This window comes from Euprymna scolopes, chromosome 46 (genome assembly GCF_053919585.1).
Source record: "Euprymna scolopes isolate OS-2025 chromosome 46, ASM5391958v1, whole genome shotgun sequence".
Classification (NCBI taxonomy): domain Eukaryota; kingdom Metazoa; phylum Mollusca; class Cephalopoda; order Sepiida; family Sepiolidae; genus Euprymna; species Euprymna scolopes.
Window position 1 is genome coordinate 122,908,617 of NC_136527.1, and position 20,206 is coordinate 122,928,822.

General features: G+C 34.8%; 1 long non-coding RNA gene across 1 annotated transcript; it reads left to right on the forward strand.

Annotated features, from left to right (window-relative positions):
• Positions 1-2,533: 2,533 nt before the first annotated feature.
• LOC145271208 (uncharacterized) lies at positions 2,534-18,553 on the forward strand. The gene is made up of 2 exons (XR_013865753.1): positions 2,534-2,939; positions 17,274-18,553. It is a non-coding gene; the product is annotated as an uncharacterized LOC145271208 (long non-coding RNA).
• The last annotated feature ends 1,653 nt before the right edge of the window (positions 18,554-20,206 follow it).

A 20,206-nucleotide genomic window follows, 5' to 3' on the forward strand; every position in this document is an offset into this window, starting at 1 on the left:
ACAAAACGAGCTTCATTTTTCAGTGTTGGGCAATTCCAGATCGGGCAGGAGAGTACCCGCTTCGGCAGTACATAGACTGAAAGTATAATCCTTTTTTGTGTGTAAGAAGTGCCCCCCCCCCCATTACGGAGGTCCGCCTGTTCTGAGACTGCTTTAGGCTTCAGATTCACAACTTTAATAATTTTGGAAATATAATCCATAAAGAAAATAAACAATATATAAGAGCCAGGTACATCCAAGGATGGAATACTATTGCCACATCTGGGAAGGACTCCTGCCCAGATATGGCATAGGAGCTTCTAGAAAGAACTTGTCCGGCCTTGATAGAGTTCAAAATAGACTTCGTAGCCTTGTAGGAGATGTCCTTTTCTCTTCCCTGCAACCTCTATCTCACAGAAGGTTTTTAAAAAAATAAAAAAATAATATTTCTATTACTTTTTAAAACAACTTTAATAGTTTATTTTCGAAGTATAATCCATAAAGAAAAAAAAACAACCCACTTTTAAAAGAGAAATTACGAGTTTTTTATATTTTATTCGCAGTTTCGTGTTAGGGGCGTCAAAAATTCCTACAAAAATTCTGATACACCTAGCAATCAGAAGGTTTTTAAAAAAATAAAAAAAATAATATTTCTATTACTTTTAAAACCATTTTAATGGTTTATTTTGGAAGTATAATCCATAAAGAAAATAAACAATATATAAGAGCCAGGTACGTCAAAGGATGGAATACTATTGCCACATCTGGGCAGGAGCTGCTAGAAAGGACTTGTCCGCCTTGATAGAGTTCAAAATAGACTTCGTAGCCTCGTAGGAGATGTCCTTTTCTCTTCCCTGCAACCTCTATCTCACAGAAGGTTTTTTAAAAAATAAAAAAAATAAAACGTGTTTTTTTAAAAAAGGTTTTATACTTCGGACTTTACAGGTAAATTTCTAAAAAACACTACTTTTTTTTTGGTTTTAAATTTGAATATATTATTTATTGACCTTTTCTCTTCAATTTGTGATATATAAAACTCTGGTGAGTAAATTAATTATTTACTTTTTAATAGACACTTTAAAATGGGGGGGGACGTGAATTTAAAACGTTTGTCTTAAATATTATATTCGGTTTATTGGAAAGAGCATAAAATTTCACATTGACCCTGAAAATATCGTAAAAATAGAATCAATAGAAAAATTTTGATAGATTTTTAAAGTTTAAAAATTGAAGAATATTGAGTTCGGAAATTTCATTACTGTTTTTAATTAAAAAAAAAAATATTTCTATTACTTTTAAAACAACTTTAATAGTTTATTTTTTAAGTATAATCCATAAAGAAAATAAACAACCCACTTTTAAAAGAGAAATTATGAGTTTTTTTTTTTATATTTTATTTGCAGTTTCGTGTTAGAGGTGTCAAAAATTCATACGAAAATTCTGATACACCTAGCAATCAGCCGACTTACGCCATTATAGTTGATTTTATAAAGAAAATAATCCGTTGGAAAAATATTAATATCTCCGAAACTATTAATTTGCGACAGACACGGTTTTCAGATTCTGTTTTAGCACACCGAAATCTATAAAAACAATATATTTTAGCTACTAGTTTGAGTTCACGCTTTTTTAGGTGTGTCAGAAATTTCGTGAAAAATATTGAATAATTCCACCCCGTATTTCCAAGCTTATAACTCCGCAAAAAATGTAATTCAATTAATTAAATCTATAAAAAGCATCTTTTTTCTAATAAATACCAGAAAGTATTAATGGTAGAAAAGTAACTTATCTTGCCTTTGATAACATTTATTTGTTATATATTTGGTTTTCGATTAAGTTTTCGGCTCTGTGTGTAGTAACAGACACCCGAAAATAGTAATATATCCAAAAATTACGCAAAATCAACCGCTGTTGTGTATTTAATAAAAAAAATTAAAAAAAAAAAAAAACACCGAATATATGTCAACTTATGTCACGGTAACATATATTGAGCGAATTTCTAACAGTATTTTGTCTAGTTTATTATTTATAACATCTTTTCCCGAACTTGACGTGTTAAAGAGAGAATCGGGCGCCATTTTGGATTTTCCAATACATCGGTAAACACTGCATGCTTTTCGATCTGAATAAACATGTTACATTGAATAAAAACACAAAAAATATATCCAGTTTGGTAGAAAAGTAACTTATTTTGCCTTTGGTAATATTTATTTGGGGTTTGTATTACTGTACACTAGTGTACACATAGATTCGAAAAAGTTGTCAAAAAACAAATATATAACAAATAACTGTTATCAAAGGCAAGATAAGTTACTTTTCTACCAAACTGGATATATTTTTTGTGTTTTTATCAATGTAACATGTTTATTCAGCTCGAAAAACATAGTGTTTACCGATGTATTGGAAAATTCAAAATGGCGCCTGACTCTCTCTTTAACACGGTAAGTTTGGGAAAAGGTGTTATAAATCAAAAAACTGGACAAAATACTGTTAGAAACTCGCTCAATATATGTTACTGTGACATAGGTTGACATATATTCGGCGGGTTTTTAATAGTATTTTGTCTATTTTTTTTTATTTATAACACCTTTTCCCAAACTTTCCGTGTTAAAGAGGGAGTGAGTCGCCATCTGTAATTTTCCAATACATCGGTAAACACTGTATGTTTTTCGAGCTAAATATATCCAGTTAGGTAGAAAAGTTACTTATCTTGCCTTTGATAACATTTAGTTGTTATATATTTGTTTTTTTGTAACTTTGTCGAATCTCTGTGTAAAGTCATACCCCCCCCCCCAATTTTATTCCTTTCTCTAAAAAAAAAAAAACGAATAATTTCAGCCGTGACACAAATAATCTAAAATATTCCTTTCGGAGTTATCTCCCTTTAAAAACTCTTTCGGGTTTTCAAAAAATTAACGAGAAATTTGCTGAACCAACAAAGGAAAAAAAAAAAATAAAAGGTAAATATTAATTAAAATCCATTTTTTGTTACACACACGTAGCAATGTGGTTTGAATCCACAGACGTACGAAAAAGAAGAATCACTCCACCCTCGAAAATCCCTTTAAAATTACCACTTTCGGTTAAATTCTCCTTCCGTCTCCCTGGGTGGGTGCTCATTATACGTTAAATTATTATAGAAAAGTGACGGTAATCGTGAAGAAAAAAGAGAGCGTCTATTTCCTCCTTTTGACTATAAACATTTATTTTTATTTCAAGGGTAGCATTATATACATTTTGTGCTTCCGTAACTGGGTGGACAGACAGTAACGCCACCTATAGTTAAACGGAGGAAACAGGCTCTCTCTTTCTTCACGATTGCCAACAGTTGTTTCTGTCGTGTTAATTTCAGCTTTTTTTTTTTTTTTTTTTGGTCTGCCCAAACAAACAACGTGGTTTTACATTTCGGACTTTACGGGTAAATTTCTAAAAACACAACTTTTTTTTGTTTTAAATTTGAATATATTATTTATTGATCTTTTATCTTCAAATTGTGATATATAAAACTGGTAATCGTGAAGAAAGAGAGCGTCTATTTCCTCCGTTTGACTATAGGTGGCGTTACTGTCTGTCCACCCAGTTACGGAAGCACAAAATGTATATCATGGCATCCGTGAAATAAAAATAAATGTTTTTTTGTTATATTTTAATTTTAAACATGTTTTTTTTTTGTTTTTTGTTGTTTTTTTTTGCAAACATATTTAAGTTTGGGGTTTTTTTTTTTCAAACATGTTTACGTTTTTTTTGTTTTTGTTTTTGCAAACATATTTAAGTTTTATTTTTCCAAATATTTACGTGTTTATTCTCAACATTTACGTCTTTTTTTTTTTTTTTTGCCAAGCATAAACTAAATATTTTTGAAATATTTTTCTTTTTGAAAAGTTTGCTTATGCACTTATTGGTACCGCGTTATTTTTTAATAGTAGTTTCATATTTCAAGTAAGATTCAGGTTTTACAATATCCTTTTTCAAATATATAAAGGGAAAATAAGTGCAGAAAAATAACATTTATTTGTTATATATTTGGTTTTCGATTAAGTTTTCGGCTCTGTGTGTAGTAACAGACACCCGAAAATAGTAATATATCCAAAAATTACGCAAAATCAACCGCTGTTGTGTATTTAATAAAAAAATTAAAAAAAAAAAACACCGAATATATGTCAAATTATGTCACGGTAACATATATTGAGCGAATTTCTAACAGTATTTTGTCTAGTTTATTATTTATAACACCTTTTCCCGAACTTGACGTGTTAAAGAGAGAATCGGGCGCCATTTTGGATTTTCAAATACATCGGTAAACACTGTTTGCTTTTCGATCTGAATAAACATGTTACATTGAATTCCGGTTTTCCACCGGACTACAACTTGGATGTGTTCAAGTCCAATGTTAACAAATTCCTAATGAACCGCCCCCTTAAGTAAACACTTCATCAAATCTCCACACTAACGTAATGTACTTGCAATAACCCTTATCCCTGAGTGGCTTCCGGGCCTTGATAAGTGGTGATCACTGTGTAAAAAAACAAAACAAAACAAAACAAAAAAAAAACACACACACACAAAAAATATATCCAGTTTGGTAGAAAAGTAACTTATTTTGCCTTTGGTAATATTTATTTGGGGTTTGTATTACTGTACACATAGATTCGAAAAAGTTGTTAAAAAACAAATATATAACAAATAAATCTTATCAAAAGCAAGATAAGTTACTTTTCTACCAAACTGGATATATTTTTCGTGTTTTTATCAATGTAACATGTTTATTCAGCTCGAAAAACATAGTGTTTACCGATGTATTGAAGAAAGAAAGAGAGAGCCTGTTTCCTCCCTTTGACTATAGGTGGCGTTACTGTCTGTCCACCCAGTTACGGAAGCACAACAATGGCATCCGTGAAATAAAAATAAATGTTTACAATATCCTTTTTCAAATATATATATAAATACTCGCGGAAAAGGGAAAATAAGTGCAGAAAAATTAAGAAAAAAAGGGAGGGGTTCATAAAAAAAGATTTAAAAAAAAACGTTGATTTTTTTTTTTTTATCATGAGAGCGTAAAAAATACTCGCGGAAAAACGGTTGTACCCATAAATATGTTTAAAAGAAAAATATAGCAAAAATATTTAGTTTATGCTTACAAAAAAAAAAAAACGTAAAAACAAAAAAAAACGTAAATGTTTGAAAAAAATAAAACTTATGTTTGCAAAAACAAAACAAAAAACGTAAACATGTTCGAAAAAAAATGAAACGTAAATATGTTTGCAAAAAAAAAAAAAAAAAAAAACAACAAAAAAAATGTTTAAAATTAAAATATAGCCAAAACATTTATTTTTTATTTCAAGTCATTATATACATTTTGTGCTTCCGTAACGGGGTGGACAGACAGTAACGCCACCTATAGTCAAACCGAGGAAACAGGCTCTCTCTTTCTTCACGATTACCAAAGTGACCCCCCCCCTTTTTAAAACTAACATTTCTTCATATCTTGGAAACTACTCGTTTGCCGTAATTTTAAACGTTATTTGGTTATCCTGATGCTCCGCACTTCTTTATTTACATTGGAAGTGACGTCACACAAATCTTATAATACGGATGGCTACAATTGTAAAAATAATTTGTTTTATTTTTCTTTCATTTTGAGCTCCTTTTTTTTTTCTCCCGTTTCGGGACAAGATCAAAGTGTAGTATCTGTTCTTCAGATGCTGCACTTCTATTTCTTGTTCTCTTTCGGTGGAGGAGAAATCCTTCACGACTGAGACAATTTTTATTTTTGTACCTTTTCTCCACGTTAAAAAAACGACCCTGGTGTCTAACTCTGTCCCGTGGGGAGGCATTGTAAATAGGAACAATTAATAAACCAGTTTACAAGTAAAAAATAATTTGTTTTAGCGAATTTAATTTTTTTCTTTTCTCTCCCATTTGTTATTTTGGTATTTGAGCTGAGAATTTATTTTATTTTCATTTTGAGCTCTTTTTCCGATCCGACGTTACCTTTTATATCCTAACCCTAACCCTAACTCCTGCACTTTACGACCCAAGCTATTTTTTTAACGCTATTATTTAGAAACCTATTATTTAACATGGAGGGTGTATTGTAACTATTCTGTACTTTCACCTAACAATTCAATTAAAAAAAAAAAAGGGGTTTGTATTACTGTACACATAGATTCGAAAAAGTTGTCAAAAAACAAATATATAACAAATAAATGTTATCAAAGGCAAGTTAAGTTACTTTTCTACCAAACTGGATATATTTTTTGTGTTTTTATTCAATGTAACATGTTTATTCAGCTCGAAAAACATGCAGTGTTTACCGATGTATTCGAAAATTCAAGATGGCGTCTGATTCTCTCTTTAACACGGTAAGTTTGGGAAAAGGTGTTATAAATAAAAAACCGGATAAAATACTGTTTAAAACTTGCTCAATATATGTTACTGTGACATAGGTTGACATATATTCGGTGGGTTTTTAATAGTAATTTGTATAGTTTTTTATTTATAACACCTTTTCCCAAACTTACGGTGTTAAAGAATAATAGTGTTAGTTGAACTTTTACAAACGTGGTTAAGAATGTTTTTTTTTTGATTTTTAAATAATTTATTTTGGCACACATATGAAATTGGTACCACCTTTTTGAATATTTGGTCTACAGAGTAAAAATATGCTGAACGGTCTCTACCAAACTATTCTGTCAATTTTTCGTCTGTAGATCTAAAACTAGATATATAAGGTATCCAGACCGGCGGAACAAATTTAATTTGGATTTTAGCTGGCAAAAATAGCTGCTAAGGGAGTCGAAAATTAAAAATTGGAACTTGACAGGTGCAAGTCAACTTAAAGCGCTTCTTGACTATTATGGTATATTCTTTCTAGTGTTTTATTTATATTGAAAACTAGCAGCTGTGCTGCGTCGGGACACAATGCCGAATCAAAAAGTCGGCTTTCAAAACTTTGTCCCATTATGTTTATTTCTACTAAAACTTTTTCAGGACAGTATCCAGTGTTGTATAAACACCGCCAACCTCCCCATCTTAAGAACGGCTTTTGATGTAACTGTCCTGCTATGTTTATTCAACTATTTCTGCCTGCACCTAGGAATAATAGGGTTAGTTGAACTTTTACAAACATTGTAAAGAATATATTTTTTGATTTTTAAATAATTTATTTTGGCACACATATGGAATCGGTACCACCTTCTGTAATTTTTTTTTTCGTCTTTTTTAACGACAATACCCAGCGTAGTATTAACACCCTCAACCTCGTCATGTTAAGAATGGCTTTCAAGGCTGAGAGGGTTTATTCCAAAAGCTGTTCTAACATGGGGAGATTAGCGCTGTTTATTCTGAAAACCATTCTTTACATGGGGAGGTTGGGCTATCAATTTTTAAATAATTTATTTTGGTGTATATATGGAATTGGTATTTTTATTTTTTTTTTTTGCATTTTTAAAACTTTTTTAGGACAGTACACACAGCATAGTATAAACACCGCCAACCTCCCCATCTTAAGAACGGCTTTTGATGTAGGGTGTTTATTCCAAAAGCTGTTCCTAACATGGGGAGGTTGGGGCTATCTATTTTTAAATAATTTATTTTGGTGCATATATGGAATTGGTATTTTTTTACGACAGTACCCAGCGTAGTATTAATACCCTCAACCTCGTCATGTTAAGAATGGCTTTCAAGGCTGGGAGTGTTTATTCTGAAAGCCGTTCTTAACATGGGGAGATTAGCGCTGTTTATTCTGAAAACCATTCTTTACATGGGGAGGTTGGGCTATCTATTTTTAAATAATTTATTTTGGTGCATATATGGAATTGGTATTCTTTTTCTTTTGTATTTTTAAAACTTCTTCAGGACAGTACCCAGCGTAGTATAAACACCGCCAACCTCCCCATCTTATGAACGGCTTTTGATGTTATTTGAACTTTTAAAAACTTTGTAAAGAATATACACAACACGACACAATGCAATATATAAAAGGGAATGATGTAGGATGTGGCTGCGTAGCTCCTTCATTCCCTCAAGATGACTCTGGCGGCATTCTGGCTGGAATCTTCTTCCTTCGTCTTCACGGCAGGTGCTCGTCTGAGCTCCAATCTCTGTCCCCCCTCGCCAATCTTTTTCAAAAAACACCCGACTAGCTGAAACCACCGTCAATAATTTTCCCCCCTCCCTATCTGTGCCTAAATCAAAACGTAGATACCATGAAGAAAGCTTCTTTCTTAGAACTGCACGCCTGTGGAACTCTGTTCCGCTTGCCTGTTTCCCTCCCGACTTCAACCTGGATGTCTTCAAGTCCAACACACAAATTCCTGATGAACCGCCCCCCTAAGCAATGACACGTCACAATTTCTCCAATACTATTGCTACACTATTCCTTTGATTACTGTACACACAATAACCCTTATCCCTGAGTGGCCATTGGGCCTTGATAAGTGGTGAACTCCATGTAAAAAAAAAGGCCGCCACATCTGACTTAAGACATTCATGGGAGACACAAAAAACCCACACAACACGACACAATCGTAATATATATATATATATATATATATATATATATATAATAATATCATATATATTAACCACTACTCTTAGGAATGATATAGGATGTGGCTGCATAGCTCCTTCATTCTCTCAAGATGACTCTGGTGGCATTCTGGCTGGAATCTTCTTCTTCGTTTTCAGGGCCGCCTTATCCGACAAGACATTCATGGGTTGGTTGGTTGGTTGTTTTTGTTTTACGGCATATCAACCCTTTTCAGGTTATTTAATGCCGAATCCAGTGATTCTAAAGAACAATTTTTTAATAGAATATATTTGTTTTTTGCAAGTCGGTTTCTATTTAACCCATAGTTGGAACCCTAACAGGTACTACCACTCCGGGTCAGAGTGGATCTGGGAGCAATGGCAATTAAAGGGTGGCTCCACACGCCCCAGAGCCCGCAAGCTGGGGTCTCACCATCGGATATAGTTTAAGGTCATATCCAGGACCATGACATTCATGGAAAACACAACAAAAACCCACACAACACGACACAATCGTAATATATATATATATATATAATAATATTATATTAACCACATACATTTTCACTTTTATATTTATAGATAGAGAGAGAGAGAAAGGGGGGCAATAGTGATGGCAGAATTTTAGATAATAGAAATTATATATATATATATATATATATATATATATATATAGCTTCTGATTTCTGCCCATTAACCACTACTCTTAGGAACCTATCCGAGTCTGTGACAAAGATGGAGTTGTGGATGCATTTACGCAAATCATCCACATCCTCTGTTCGTCATGAATAAGTGTGTACAGTTCCCACACTGACATCAAACTGTGCATTTATTGTCTCTATAGACACACTATGGTACTATCGTTTCCTGGGGAGGGTTGCTTGGTTGAGGAACGTCCTGGAAATGCAACCAACTCCCCCGGGGGGATAAACCATATCCCAATGCTAAAGACATGGTCCCGTGGATGATGTGGCGATGGGCCAGTCCCCAGGGCCGCTTCCTTCTTTAATGCAGACATTGTAGACACAAAAATGCACAACACCGGTTGCAATTTATATGAGTAATAAAATTAACTATTTATTTGAGGAACGTCCTTTTTTTTTTTTACATAGTACGTCACCACTTATCAAGGCCGATGGGCCACTCAAGGATAAGGGTTAAAGAGTGTAGAGTAGTCAAAAGGACAATATAGTAATTGATAGTAATGGAAGTTCGGTAAATTTGTTAACTTAGGTGGAACGGCTCATCAGAAACTTGTTCATGTTGGACTTGAAGACAACCATATTATGGAAAGCAGGCAAACGGAAGACAATTCCACAGGCGTGCAGTTCTAAGAAAGAAGCTTTGATCATGGAATCTATGTTTAGGTTTAGGTGCAGATAAAGAGTAGTGAAAATTATCGATAATGGTTTCAGCTAGACGAGTGTTTCTTGTGAAAGTTTGGCGAGGGGGGACCATAGATTGAACACTTTCCAGGAAAATAACGATAAAGCAGAGACAAACTCGCAACATCTCTTCTGTGAGACAGAGGTTGCAGCGAAGAGAAAAGGACGTCTCCCACCAGGCCACGAAGTCTATTTTGAACCCTATCAAGGCAGGACAAGTCTTTTCTAGCAGCTCCTGCCTATATGTGGCAACAGTACTCTATCCTTGGACGTACCTGGCTCTTGGGGGAATAAACGGTATCTCAACGATAAAGACATGGTTCCATAATGATGTGACAATGGGTCAGTCAATAGGGTCCGAATATCAAGAAGAAAAGCAAGAAGTTCACGCCTGTGGAACTCTATACCGCTTGCCTGTTTCCCACCTGACTACAACTTGTATTCCAATTCCTGCTGTAGCTGTTCATTTGAACGTGAAATCATAAAAATTGGTCAGGCATCTCATAAGTGTCTGTAGGTATTTAATTATAGTAAAAAAATAATTATATATATATATGATTCCAGTAATTGTTGTCATCTTGCACCTTAGCTCGGTTTCCCCCTACTCAACACTGAATATTTCTCACTTTTCAACTCTTCTACCTGCACCCCTATCACCTGCCATTATTTACGCTAATGGACTCGTCTGCCCTTCCACTTCCCATGTTTCTAACGAGCGCCATTCCTTTCTTTATTCATCCCCTCCGCCAACCCGATACGACAGAGAGCATCTATCTTGTCTTATTTTAAACACATCTCCGATTACATTGCTTTCATCATATGCTGATAAGTATGCAAGAAAACACAGCGTTTTCTATCACAAAATGTACATCCCTATTATTAGTATCGTTAGTATTAATATTAGCATCATTATTTCGTTAGTATTATCATTTAGTTAATATTATTAAGTTATTTGCGCACATGCAATTGCTTTTACTTATCCAATATGTTTTCCATGTGAACGGGTATTAAGGAGATACCGATGGTGACAGATAGTTCTAAACTATAGCTAAATCATTAATTGTTAACTATTCTGCACTTTCCCAAACAGATTGTCAACTTTATTAATTTATTTTATTATGGACTATTATCCTCATCTTTTTTTTAGGAATAGGATAGGAACTCCGATTCTCTTAATTGCATCCTCAGCAATTGCTGCCTTTCCATAGTTGTTATCGTCTCACCACGTTTTGGCCAAGTAAGCCTCTAGTCGGCTTTGGGTAGAATTGAAACCGCTATTTTCAGACAATGCTCACCTGGGACCGTAGAGATTCAACGTCTTTATCCACTGCACCACGGGCCCCGAAGCAATAACAACTAAAAACAAAAAGGAAAAAAGATGAGGATAATAGTCCGCAATAAAATAAATTAATAAATAATACTCATCTTAATGAATTCCAATTATGTCTCAATGGTCTTTATTTGGTGTGAATGTAAGTTGTTTATTAAGTAAATAACAATGTATTAGAAGTATCTTATTAATAATTAACTATTTTAGTCAGCAGTTGTTACACTAACGTTTATATTTGAATCCAATAAAATATATATTAAAAAATATATAACAATATCAGGATTGCATTACATTTTTTAAAAAATATTTTAATTCTTCTAATAACTTTTAGTTTGCAATTACTTTGTCAAGTAACCTATCTCTATGAATGTCAATATATTCATTCTAATCTTAAAAGCATTGTCATCATCATCATCATCATCATCATCATCATCATCCTCATGCAGTCCATAGTGCTCAAAAAGCTTCAACCCCAGGACTAGCTACCATGCTTACAAAACTGTTTAAACGTGAAATGATACCCAACACTCTAGAAAACTTCATCACTCTGCCCCGTATTTAAAAATTCCGGAGATCGGCCATCTCCCTTTCAGTACAGACCAATCGGTCTCCTGTGTATCATGTGTAAGTTTTAAATTTCAGTAATCTTCGCTGTTTTTTTTTTTGTTTTTGTTTTTTATATTTTGAAGACTTTAATGTGTGACACACATGTGGAAACAATGGTAGAAATTGTCATATCATTCTGCATATGTAAGCCCAACGAAATTTGGTGAAAAGCGTTGAAAAAAGTTTGAGAAGATCCAAAAAAATCAATGTTGACCTTTGAACAAAAAATGGGCGTGAATGTGATAACTATGAAGAATTGATTACTTGTGACAGGTCTCCCACTCAGGTCAGCAACTGACCTCTAACCTCATCGGAAACTGTGGCTCGTGATTGTCTCTACCGGGAGATCTTCACATAAAATACTCAGCGTCTCAGCTCTGTGTTGATTTCTGCTGAAAAGCAAAAATAAAGCTCCACATGCACGCCAGAAAGGAAAGAAGACTCAAGGTTTGTAACTACGAAAAAGTTAATTTCACAAAAGTTAAATGTTTTTACATATGTACATCGTTCAGTTCACCAAAACATTTAAGTCTCACAAAATCTTATCCTTCGTTCACTGGATAGCGGCAGGATGGATGGAGGTGGGGGGGTCTCGGGCATTCTGGGAGTGTGTGTCTTTCTTGAGATTTGACTTCAATCTGTGATAAACAGAAGTGGTCAACCACCTCAGCTAAAATAACCTACTCAGTGACATGCAAGATCTATAGCTGATGTACTGTTATATCACACAAGATTAGTGAATCTCAACAGGGGCTTCATTTCTAGAGCAATAAGGCTTTTGATATGGTATAGAACAGGGGTCTCAAACTCAATTTAGCTGAGGGCCGCTGGAGGCTGAGGCTGGGTGAGGCTGGGCCGCATCAGGTGTTCCACAAGAAAAAACTAAAAAACATTATAATCTTCTCAAATGTCTTTATTTTTATTTTTTAACACAAAATAAGATGAAAAAATCAATAAACAAATGAATAAGAAAATAAATAAGAAATGAATAAAATCAATCATTCAATCAATCAGTAATGAATAAATAAAATAAAAATTAGGATTGAAACGTCTGTATTAACAGTTCTTTAACCTTCTTCTGAACATGAATTGTCCTGAACATGAGTGGAACATTTGAGAACATGTACTTATCTTCTGAACGTGGCTTCTCTTGCCTACATCTTGCTGCTAGAGACCTGGCAGCGCTTCCTCTCGCAGAGCTGAACCACATTTGGCTTGAGGGAGGAGGAAGTTGAGACCCTTAGTATGGCTTGAAGATGATCATCAGTAAGTCTGGACCTGTACTTGGACTTATTGAAGTTCAAGGTGGAAAAAAAGCTTTTCGCACAAGTATGTGCTCCCAAAAAGGCACATGGTCCGCTTGAACATTCGGGAAAGCTCAGGGAAGCTGGGGGTTAATTCTCTCAAAAATTGCCCAAGCATGTCTACTTTCCTATTCATCTGCCCCGAATTTAAAAATTCTTTCAGTACAGACCAATCGTTTTTTTCTCTCATAAAATATATATATATATGTATATATGACATCTAACTTACATAAGGAAAACACGCTGCTCTCCCCCATCATTATATATAGCCCCAATCCTCCGACTCTCTCGTCAATGACCATCCCTCTTGAAGAAGCCCGCATAAATCGGGCGAAACGTTGAGTATCCAGGTCCTTCCACCTACATTTTATTTCATATATATATATATATATATATAATCGTATGGGTGGATTCAGAAACGGTTGGGTCAAATGTTTTTGATATTTCACACAAAGGTACTTGATGTGTTTTGGGAGCGTTCTTAAGTAATTTTGCATTAGAATTTGTCCGATAAGTATCGAAAATCGGAAAGGTCTGAGTAAAGAAGGAAGTCTGATTTTGACCAAAGTTAACACTTTTAAACAACCTAACATCACAAGTGCATTTGAGAAGTTTTATCACCGCACAATACCTGCCGAATAAAACTAACAGTAGATTCTTTGATAAGATAGGGTCGCGTTTGAGATGAATGTTTCTTTTTAAAGCACAATTGAACCATGATACTTGACTTTTGCGTTTAAAACTGAAATTGAAGCCATTATGTCCCATAAGTTTATAAAATCAACAGTAGATTGTCTACAGTGCAATGTAGACTACAATGTGTTGTGAACTAAGTCACTGCAGGGAGGCACGTGAAGCTTTCTCCATGTACACTACGGCGGCGGGGAGGGGCTAACTAAAAGCCAGGAAGTTGCTGAAATCTGTGATAAACAGAAGTGGTCGACCACCTCAGCTAAAATAACCTACTCAGTGACATGGAAGATCTATAGCTGATGTACTGTTATATCACACAAGATTAGTGAATCTCAACAGGGGCTTCATTTCTAGAGCAATAAGGCTTTTGATATGGTATAAAAGTTCTACATCACAAGATCTCCAGCTATAGAATAGAATATGTTATAGGCTTATTACATATCCAGTATCTCGCTGATCAGAGTTTCCTATATTCTGTCTGGTGAGAGTCCACTGTAAAAATCGGTTACATTTAATGGAAGTAGTAAAGTATACTCTCTCTACTAAATTCATCCTTCCACCGCCACTCACACCGTTCCAGACCGTTCACAGGAGACATTTAAAACCGACCACCGGTTAGAATTTATCTAAAAACTGGACTGGACTTACGCTGAAACGAACCACGCTTACTTTGCCATTGGTTAGCATAAAACATAAACACAATTTATAAAGCATTTATTATAATAAAATTAGATTAAAACAGAACACAATCCGTTACCTGGAATTGAATTCACAATTACATTACTTCGATTTCGTTATAACCCGCGTGGTTAGAGTTTTATGAAAACCTGAATTGACATTTACGTGAAACGCAACAAACTTACTTTCACAAACACAACTTCCGTTTTGCTCTTTCCTTTCGTTCTTTTTTTCTTTCTTTCTTTCTTACCTTTCGTTGTCTTTTTCACTTTTTGGGTGATGGTGGTGGGGGTACTTCCCTATGTTTCTCTTTCTTTCCATAAACATAAACACAAACTAAACGCTATACGTTATCTTGAATTGCATTACCGAACACATTACTTCGATTACTCGACTTACATTAACTTTAGACTCGCGTTGGTAGGGTTTTCTAAAAATCAGAACTGCGCTTTACGGGACGGCATGTTTAACATCGTTCGCCTTCGGGACAAGATCAAAGTGTAGTATCTGTTCTTCAGATGCTGCACTTCTATTTCTTTCAATTATTAAATCCTTTCTTTCCGCTAGGCTTATAAGTCTACAACAATTTTAAATGCCTGTACGAAAAAGTCTTGAAATTTGAAAAAGACAAAATTATCCCCGTTTTGAAGTTAAATTCTGTTTTAAAATTGAAGACTTTTGCGAAATCGGCCTATGCAAGTGCTTAGTCTATTTCTCTTTAACAATTTTAGTTAAGGCCTTTTTTCTTTTTCATCCTTATATAAATGAATTCTCTCTTGTCATTATAAACCTTTTAGAAGTCGGATTATGTAGGTGCTTAATCTGCGATAGGTTAATTTTTTTTTGTTTTTTTTTTCCATCCGGGAATTGAAACTGCATTCTTTATTTTTATTTTTGCATTTTTTATTCAAAGCTTCTTAAGACTATATATATATATATATATATATATATATATATATATATATATATATATATATATTGGGTTTTTAGATATGTATACCTAGGTTTCCTTCCTCTTATCTATTTACCTTTCTGGTACCTAAGGTACTTAAGCTTTTACGCTAAAGCCGTTTCACAAGTAAGTCGGATTCTACCTTTTTAGGCGACTACGTGTGAAAAGAAAGAAAAGCCTTGAAGTTTTGTTCCAAGTTCTGCAGAAGGGCAGGTCCTGTAGAATCAGCAGAAAAGAAAGTCCTGTAAAGTCAGCAGACGAGCAAGTCCCAAAAAATCACACACACACTAAGGTACTCTTAAAGCTGCAGCAGTTCACCGATACGATCACACTGACGTCGATCCTAGAAAAGACCCCCCCATGTTCCAAACACACTCCCTTTATCCTTCCGGCGTTCGTCCTCGGCCAATCAGCAGCCAAAGAACGGTCACGTGGGGCCCAGTGATGATCGCACAATCTACAAGATGAGGACGGCGCCATTTTGGAATTTCTTTCATGTTTCGGCCATGCACGTACGCACACCGTAGGAGCGTTCCAAGGTAAGGCATGACGCGCAGACACGTGGGCGCTTCCTCCCTTCATTTTCTTCGACTCTACATACGCATTTTTATTTTCATAGCATTTATATGTTTTGCCATGCCGGCCATTTTTTTTAATCAGTAAACAATCTCATATACACCACCTAGCGGCAAATAACCGTCTTATCAAGTCAAACTTAATTTCAACTTTTCTCCATGAAAATAGATAGCAGAGACTTTTGTTCTGAGCTGAATCGAACATAAACATAATAAACTTACACATGGAATTCTTTTGGTTTTTTTTCATTAAATGGTTATTTAGGTGAAGGTTTAGAATAGTCAAACCCTCTCCCCTTATTAAGAATGGCATTTTTATTATTTCAGCATGATGCTTACATTTTACTTGATATAAAAAAAAAGATACAAGAAAATGTTAAGCTTTTTTTTTATATAAATCAAAGTTCGGATTTTTTTTTTGTTAGATCAAAGTTCGGATTAACTTACTTTATAGCCACTTAGCCAGCTGTATTAAAATGTTTTAGCATTTAATACCTAATAAGGTTTTCGCTTCAATTGTCACAGTAGACGATATATATTCAAAGGAGGTAATTCGCCAACAATTGTTTTAGCCGAATTTTACGGTAAAGTGTAGTGGACTGGTGGATATATTATACATATCCCCCAGTTTGTATTTATTTGTTTCCCCACTGAGCAAATTTAGTGGAAAATTCACTCTGTTTATTTATTTTCTCTGTCCCCAGTAGATTATTGTGTCCGGCGTTAGTTCTTTTGGGTTGTTTTCGAGGCTTGGTCTGCTTGCCCCCCTTTTTTGAGGGCCACTAACTGTTTCATTTTTGGATTTTTTGCAGGTTTTTGACTTCTCGTTTCGGGCTGACTTAAGCAGGTGAGGTGGCCGAGCTATATAGAGTGTGGTTGCAGGTCAAACCCAACAGAATCACCCTCTATCTCAAATTGGCGGGTCTAGCTCTGAGAAGAGGACGAGGAAGAGGAGGAAAGCTGGTCCAGGTGCCTGGGCTGCAGTTCTCAGAGGGGGCCTATTTGATTAAGCGGAGAATTCATTCTGTTCATTTATTTTCTCTGTCTGAGACCGGCGCGTGTTGTAACAACATCTGATAAGTACAGCAGTTTCGAGCTTAGGGATTAGACTAAATATACATATATATATATATATATATATATATATATGTATATATATATGTGTATATATATATATATATATATATATATATATATATATGTATTTATACAACTTGTTAATATCCAATTTTATATTTGCAGATACCAGATGTTGTGGAAATCTAAGAAATACTGAAGAGAAACACAAGTCTGTTCACAGTGGTTGAGGTGCACACACGCAAATGACAGCCAGTGGCAAACACACTGAATGATGACGTTAAATTGTCAGGGTGAAAGGTCAACTACTTGATGCGCGCAAGCAATCAACATTGCACAAGTGTCCACTCACCTCTTCAGTCTCTGTCTCCGACATTTTATAACGCGGTAAAGACAACTAAAAAATGGCGATGCTTAGGAAGCAAAAATATTTTTGTGAGGAGTGCGGATCATCGTTTATATGGGCTAGCAATCTTGAAAAACACCTGAAAAGCCACATTGGCCAAGAAATATATATTTGCAACGTGTGCGCCGTTAGCTTTTCAAAGAAAGCGAGTTTGAAATCTCACATGGAAACACACACTAGGAAAGTAAAGAAAGCCTCCTGTGAAGTGTGTGGGGCGGTGATTTTGCGCAGGTGTTTGAAAAGTCATATGCGGCGACACACAGGGGAGAAATGCTATCGCTGTCAAATATGTGGCTCCACAGTCTCCTCATCGTATCGTCTGACAACGCATATGCGAACACACACAGGAGAAAAGCCATTTTGCTGTGAAGTATGTGGTTCTAGATTTGCCGACCGAACCAACTGGAGAATACATATGCGGATACACACTGGACAAAAACCATATTCTTGTCAGTTATGTGAAAAAAAGTTTTCAAACAACTCCGCATTAAGAAGTCACCTCAGAACACATACGCAAGAAAAACGTTAAATTTGATCTTTTAGGAGAACAATGTTTATCCTTAAAAGAGCCCTTACATATGATTCTAGAACTGCAGAGACTCAATGCCTCTATCCACTGTGCCACTGACCCCCCAAGACAACAACAACTATGGAAGGCAGTAATTACTCTGAATACCGTTACAAGATACAAGACTCAGCATTCTCTTGGAACTGCAGAGACTCAATGCCTTTATCCACTTTCCCATGGGCCCCTGGAGAGCTGTTGTTTCACCATGTCTCGGCCAACACATCCTCTGGCCTTCTTCAGTAATTATTGCCTTCCATAGTTGTTCCACTCTTTAAATTGAAGTTCAAATAAGAATGTCAACCGACAGCATTAACAATCAAAAACGTAGGTAAAGTAAAGAATAAGCAAAGTAATAAGCCTGTTTATTAAAAAAAAAAATCGATGTTTAACTTCTTCACAAAATCAGCAAAAAAAAAACAACAAAAAAAAACAGCAAATAAACGTAAAACTTCTTTAAAAAAAAACAACAAAGCATAGATCAGGGGAAAAAATGATGGACGTGTTCGGAAAAAAGAAAAAAAAAACAGCGAAAAAAAAATGGTATGAATGACCCTTCGATTCGGTTAAGTCCATGGTGCATTTCACCCAGTAGAAAGCATAGAACGAAAATAAACGTTAAAATTCCATTCCAGTTTTTTAAGCGAAATAAAGTGAGAGTTTTTTCATAAAGTTAAAGTATTTTTAATAAAGCGATAGTTTTTTTTAAACAAAATAAAGCGAAAGAAAATGTCATAGATAACCCTTCGATCTGGTACAGTCCATGGTGCGTTTCACCCAGTAGAAAGTATAGAACGAAAAGGAACATTAAAATTCCATTCCAGTTTTGCTAAGCAACTACGAAATAAAGAAAACCCAAACTGGTGTTCTGTCCCTTGGTGGCGGGGAAGGAGGAATTTATTAGAGAGAAAAGATTTTACCACTTCCATAGATTTTAACCGATTTTGGCAGTGAACTCTCAGCAGAAAGATTATCAGATTCCTAATCTAGAATCATCGAGGAAGTGGAGAGGTAATAGGCCTATAACACACCTCAGATATTATGCTGCAGTTTGTGCACATTACATTTGCATGAAATGTCTTGATTTTTAATCCTATTAAGGTCCAAATCATACGGGAAAAAATGAGTTCATTTTATATATATATATATATAGGGATTATATATTATAATACTAGGTATGGACAAAAATTGACGGATGCAGATAGAGAGACCTAGTTTTGAAAGCAAATTTATCATAATTTTTTTTGTAGGTTTCTGACAACTTTTTGATTGTATTTAAAAGATTAGAGACTAAAGTTAATTTCCAAAAGGAAAAAATATTTGTACACGTGAAAAAAAAAGTCATGGAAAATGTTTTCACGGCGAGCTAACCAATTCAGCTAAATTTGGAAATAAATTAATTGTTGCTTCACCACGTTTTGGCCAACTCATCCTCTGGCCTTCTTCAGGTGGTTACCCATGGCAGGATAGGAATGCTGAGTCTTGTAACTGCCTTCCATAGTTGTCGTTCATATAGAAGGCCACTCAGGGATAAAGGTTATTGCATGTCCAGTAATCACTGAGATAGTATTGTAGTATTAGCATTAGTATTGGGGGTTTTGATAGTGTCTTACTTAAGGGGGCGGTTTGTCAGGAGTTTATGTTGGACTTGAAGACGTCCAATTTGTAGTCAGGTGGGAAACAAGCAAAGCCTAGGAGGGTGGACCTCCTACAACTTTGGGTTAAATATACCTTATATTTTAGATTTTAAGATGAAGAACCTGAAGTCCTACCTAACTAATATTCGTGGTGAACCAAATGCAGGAGAGGTCTAGACAATTGCACTTAAGCAAACAATGAGGATACTAAAAAGAGCTCTCGGTTGGTTTCAATAAAAAAGCTGGGAAATGTTGGCAGCTGGTTTGGCTGCCCCATACCCAGTCTTACAATCTTCAAAGAAAGAAAATTAAAAAAAAAAACTTCAAAATCGGAAAGATATCTTATCGTTTTATTAGTTTTCTTAAAATAAATAGAATTTAATAAATACTTACATTTTTCTGTTGTCGTCAACATTTTTTTTCAAGTTACACGATTTTATTTTTTCAAATAACACAACAAAAATTTGAAATACTAAAATTTGAAATTAAT